The following is a 6,000-nucleotide window of genomic DNA, read 5'->3' as shown; positions in this document are numbered from 1 at the left end:
TAATAGATATTAAGAATTGGAACAGTTTTTTTCTTAGACTCATGTGATCCAATCTTTATATACCATATATAAACATTTTACACGAATCATTTAGTTTTTTAATTCATTTACTAATGCTAAAAAATTTCCTATATTTACCCCCAGTAATGTGCATCAGATGGTATATATACTAAAGCAACATGCTTTAATGAATTTCTTATATTCTTATCTATGGGGACATTGGGTCCAGGAAAAAATACTTATAAAACTGAGTTTACTCCATACTGTTTTTGCTTGGATATTAGTTATGTACCAATAGTATGTTAACTGTCCTCTTAAAATCAAGGTACCTGTATTTTTAACCCACAAATTCTTTTTTTTAACTGGTAAAGAGAAAGATTTGAAGTCTTTACATTGGTGTTACAATTTTAGAAAGGTAAAGTTAGTTTTATTTACAAATCTCATAAATTGTAAGGGAAATGGAAGCAGAAATCCAGGAAGTTGTGTTTGCTTAAATGTTGGGTGTGTTCTCAGATTGGTAATGCAACAGAACTTATCTGTTCACATCCTGAAATGATTTAGTAAGGTCGTTTTCTGGACAAAAGAGTGTCACAGAGATTTCTCCACCCTATATGGTGTTCTCTTAGATTGTACAACAAAAAACACGTAACTGAGGACATCTTAGGACAGATCAAAACCACTGACAGATGGCAAGACTCTAACAGTCTGATTTTCCTTGTTAAATCTGCACAACTCCGGGAGTCACAGGAAAGTACTAAAGTTTTGTTTGTGCCCCTTAAGTCTTATGAATTGTATCTGATAAAACTTTGAGTTGAACGATTTCACTTTTTGCACATACAAATCTTACTATCCCCACACACTCTGGCTGCCCTGCGATGCTCACCCTGCCCTTTTCATTGTTTGAAAGACTGGGAATTCTAAATGGTTAGACACCATAAACTGACTTCTTTTTCTAGGGATGACTATGCCCTCTAAAGTTGGCAGTTGAAAAATGACAATATTCTACTTTTAGCCCAAAGTAAAGGCTGGGTAGGAAATCCTTCTACACTGGGTAGGTCATAATAACTGTGGCAAGATGACTTCTCATGGGCATTTTTGGTTTCCTTCTTCTCCATGTCCTGTGGGCCACTGAAGGACCCTTAGTGGTCTACAAAGTGGACTGGAGTTTTGGTTGTTACCTCTAAGCTTGGATGGGATATTGAGGGTCCATTCGAGTAAGCCCTCCAAAGACAACATTCACATAACCTGAGAGAATGTCATAAATTATTTAGATAATGATGACTTCATTAACCTGCCTCAGTGTAGCATGCATTTACATATGTCATAGCTTTAATTACCATTTGGTTCACAAGTGAGTGACATGAGATTTAACAACAAATTTAATTAAAAAAAGAATTGTTGACAGTGGTAGTTAAAAAAAACAGGTACCACGTTCAGTGCTTTTGCACCAGATGTTTAAGAAGTTGTCTATTTTTAATACATGTAGACCATGAACCATATTCAGACCATATTCAGTCCAATTTTTCAAACTGTAGGTTGTGGAAAATATTCCTTGAAGATGTGAGACCTAGACATTTTTTTCCTTTTCATTATTGTTTTTATTTTTGTGTTTCTTCTTCTTCTTCTTCTTTTTTTTTTTTTTTGCATTGATAGAAAAGTGATAATTTGTAATACTAGCCAAAACTGTCTTCTCTTTCAAACCAGATCCATATATGGGGCCTGTTGCTTCTCTGAGGAAACGTATAATCTGAATTCTCAGACAAAATGGGCGACTGGCAATGCTCATAACATATTCCAATTTTTATTGGAATTTTCCATGGAATGTTATTACATTGAAGCCATGTAAGGTGAAGCTTTGATAATTTTTTACTTTTTAAATTATGGTAAGTTCTAATCTAATATTCAAAACATTTTTGTACTCCACATGAAACATGCTAAAGTATAGTGCAAGTATTTAGAAAAGCATTGACTGGAGGGGTTGAATTCTGTAAGAATTTCTTTTATAGTCTCAATCATAAGTACTCAATTAACTTAAATTTCTAAAATAATAAACTGAATATTTTTTATTGTAAACCTAGCAGAGTAAATCCTTTGGTATTTTTTTTGTTTGTTTTTTCCTTACTATATAACTCATTTAAAAACTGAATTAGTTTTCTTAGATGACTTAAGTCTGTCTCTTGAGAATAAATAAAATACTCTTGTGTATTCAGTGGCTATAGTACCTGAAATTGGGTTTCTTAGAGCCAGAAACAAGTTATATTGAAATTAACTTTTCTTTTTATAATTTTGGATAACAAAAATCTAAAAGTATTGATGTTTGAAGATTTAGAATCTCTACTGGGGCCCTTGAAACTTAGATGGAAAAAAATCCAAGCAGAACATCTACATTAGACTATAATCTTATGTGGTAGAAAGATAAGTAGCTGACCAAGAATTCGTGTCACCTTATACATTTTGTGGGGGTTTTTTTCCCCACAATTTTTTTTTTGTATTTTAAATGTGTTTTGAAGTATGTGAACATTAATTGTAAACTGTTATACAACTGTCTTTGTGACTATAGGCAGGTGAATTTTGCTATTACTATTGAATACAAAGGATGACAATTCATTTATGACCACTCAAACATCATTCGTGACATTTAATGACAAAAGTTTAAGATGTCCATTGTGGATCCTAATTGTGAAGACATAAATTGTATGTTACTAAATTTTTCCACACATGAAAAACTTGTATCTGCTGAACAGTATAAGATTCCCACAGAGCTCTCTGGGATTATGCACTTGTTGAAAACATTATATGCCAAGTGATATATACCATTGAGCCATTTTCTCAAAATAGAAGGAGAAAGGGAAAAAAAATCATAACAATTATCAGACTTTTCTAATGAAACAGAAAGCCAAAAAAAAAAAAATCCCTCTCTGTTTTAAAAAAGACATTTCAGATATGCCCAAACTTTTTAAGTGAGAGTTTCTTCAACTGTCTAAACACCCCAGAGATTCTTGTTCTCCCTGTTCACAACCAGTTGTATAATAGACATACTCGATAACTGTTTTCCTCCCTGTGTGTGAAGTAATGAATCATTGATTATGTGACTTGTTATGTATTCTATTAAACACTAAAGAATAAAACATTCACTCCTTTAATTATTCCTTTTGGCTTCTGGGTATGGATTGGCTTGAACACTGGTCTGATCTCATTTAAGGGGTTCTCTGAGTACTGGGAATGCTTCCCAAGTTGGTGTAGGGCTGGTGATGAGCATTATGCCATCAGAAGAACTTCTCACTGTGGAATTGGCCAGTTCGGCCAGGAGCTACCAGGCTCTTTCTCCAGAGTTTATTGTCAAGAATGCCTATTGTGAAGGTGGTTTGGTACTCGATGTGGAGGAAAAGTCGATCACGTTTGCTTTGATCTCAGTCTTAGCAGCATATGCAAATTGTTTTGAATGTGGGGAATGTAGGTAGAGATGACCTTTTAAAGTTTGTAGGGAAAAATGAAGCTTTGAGATACGCCTGAATTAAAAGTATTATTCATGAAGATGAAACTAAAGGATGTTGGGAGAAGATCTGCATTTTTAGTATACGGTCTCTTTCCAGAATCCCCTCCATCGTTGGTGTCCCTCCTCTGGAAGGAGAGCACAGCGCCTTCCAGACTGAGAAATCACCCACGTTGAAGGAGGTGATGCCAGCCTGCTCTGGGCTGTGGCACCGGAAGCCAGAAGTGGTGTGTCTTGAGCGAGCCGGGCTTCGCCCTTCCTCTCTGCTTTTGCTTGTGCTTCCTCCAGATAGCTTTTGTTCTGAAAGTGTGTATTTATACATATACAATTTGTTTTTTGAAAAGTTTATGAGAAAAATCTAAACAATGCAATTTTCATATGAAAGAACACGTAAATCTCCCTCCTCCAGTAACACTTGTTTCTCCCCCTGGGAAACCACTGGTGTGTCTTTACAGAGACATTCTGTGCATATATAAATACACATATATTCCTCCCCTTTCTCCATTCAGTAGGAATTAATACCTGTCCTGTGCCCTCCTTTCTTCTTTTAACCACACATTCTGGAGCTCCTGCAGTGCATGAGTGAACATGTAGCAACGATCTACCTCACTTTATTTGATGGCTACGTGATATTGTGCACGATGGGTCATTGTCTAGATGTGCACTCGTTTATTTTACCCGTCCTTTCTTGATGGGCATTTAGGTTTTCAGGGCTTTTTTTGTTTCTGTTCCAAAGAGTGCTGTATTGAGTGTCTTTTCGCATCTACACAAACATATCAGTCTGTTTTGTATGAGGTGATACCAAGAGACAAATCTCCCGCAAGTACTGTTTTTTTCTGTAGTGGCTACGGAAATAGTAGGGCTCACTGGAAACTCTCAAGGGAATGGGGATGGTGATAGATGAAGTAGCTCTAGAATCCTTAGATACACACGTATAAAGTTTTATGTGGCTTTCATATTCAGGACAAGCCTCTTTTCCCCCAATTTTTTTCTATATCCTTACTCCATTTTGTTCTGGGCTGTTTTTTGTTTTCTCCCCCAATGAATATGGCTGACACTTGGGTTTTAGGAACATAGTATAGAAAGAGGAGCTATAATGTATTCTTTAGGGGGAAGTTGAAAAAGGATAGGAAGCTATAGAATAAATATGAAGTGTGTTCCTGGAATATCAGTTTGACTAACTGAAATGTGTATATAGGAGTTGGGAAATTAAGACACTTAACTGGCAGGTAATTGACAAAAATCTGTTTCATTTTATGGAAAGAATGATAAATATCTGAGAATTTCAAAGACAAAACCCTAAACATTAAAGACATTCTTAACTTGTAGGATCTTAGGGACAGTTCACCCTCCTCTGACATTAACAACTTGGTGGAGGGGTTGAGAACTTCTGCTGGTATATCATGGGCTTGTTTCTTGATGAATAGTTTAGAGAAAATGTTAAACTCTCATGTTCTCAGCTTTATTCTGTACACATAAGAAGTTTCAAGGTCAGTGTCTCTTTAGGGCCAGAATGCACCTCTCTTTCTAATCACAGATACCCCTAAGAGTGGCCTATGGGGCTAGGTAGAAAGGAGGCATAGAAGTCACTTTAGGCCATTAATTCTTTTTTTTTTTTTCCTTATGTTACTTGACAGAGACACAGAGAACATAATGAGTGGGGGAGGGGCAGAGAGAGAGAGAATCCCAAGCAGACTCCATGTTGTCAGCATAGAGCGTGATGTGGGAGCCTCATGGTTCATGAGATCATAACCTGAGCTGAAATCAAGAGTCAGGTGCTTAACCGACTGAGCCACCCAGGTGCCCCTAGGCCATTAATTCTTAACTTGACTGCTGCAACACTTTCCCATGTAAGCCATTCAGCATTCATTCATTCATTCATTCAGAATCTCTTGAGTACCTACTATGTGCCAGACTGTGCCAATCTGATGAGTAATGTGCCAGAATGAGTAAGCACTGAGGATTAGATGGTCGCTAAATCATAACGAAATAACTTGGGAGTGCGGTGCTAAGACAGTCTGAGTAATTGCTGGAGAAAGAAAGGGGGATGCCTGACTCAGCCTTAGGCTTCTGAGGAGATGCCAAAACTGAAGCTTAAAGGTAAAGGAGAGGAAGGGGAGGGGCCTTCTAAGCACAGGCCAGCTTCATAGGGAAAGACCTGGACACAGTGAGAACCAGAACCTCAGGGGAAAAGAAAAGCCGTCCCCCACCCAAACAAACACAGAACACCAGCCAACCAATGAAATAGCTGGAGAGGCAGCAAGAGTCGGATCAGGTGACTCTTCTGAGTGAAAAGATGCAGATAGAGCAAAATGGTAGACTGGCCAGGTGAAGGGCCTTTGCTTCTGACACCACCAGACATCACAGAGAATTTACCAGTGTCGGGCCTTATACCCTTTGCACGTTTGGTGTTTTAGGAACATGACCTTCCCCCCCTCCCCACAATTCTTTTTTTTTTTAAGATTTTTTCAAAGTTTATTTATATTTGAGAGAGAGACAGAGCATGA

This window comes from Acinonyx jubatus, chromosome A1 (assembly GCF_027475565.1).
Source record: "Acinonyx jubatus isolate Ajub_Pintada_27869175 chromosome A1, VMU_Ajub_asm_v1.0, whole genome shotgun sequence".
In the NCBI taxonomy this organism is placed as follows: domain Eukaryota; kingdom Metazoa; phylum Chordata; class Mammalia; order Carnivora; family Felidae; genus Acinonyx; species Acinonyx jubatus.
The sequence above is the reverse complement of the archived record's forward strand: the minus strand, read 5'-3'. Positions refer to the sequence as shown.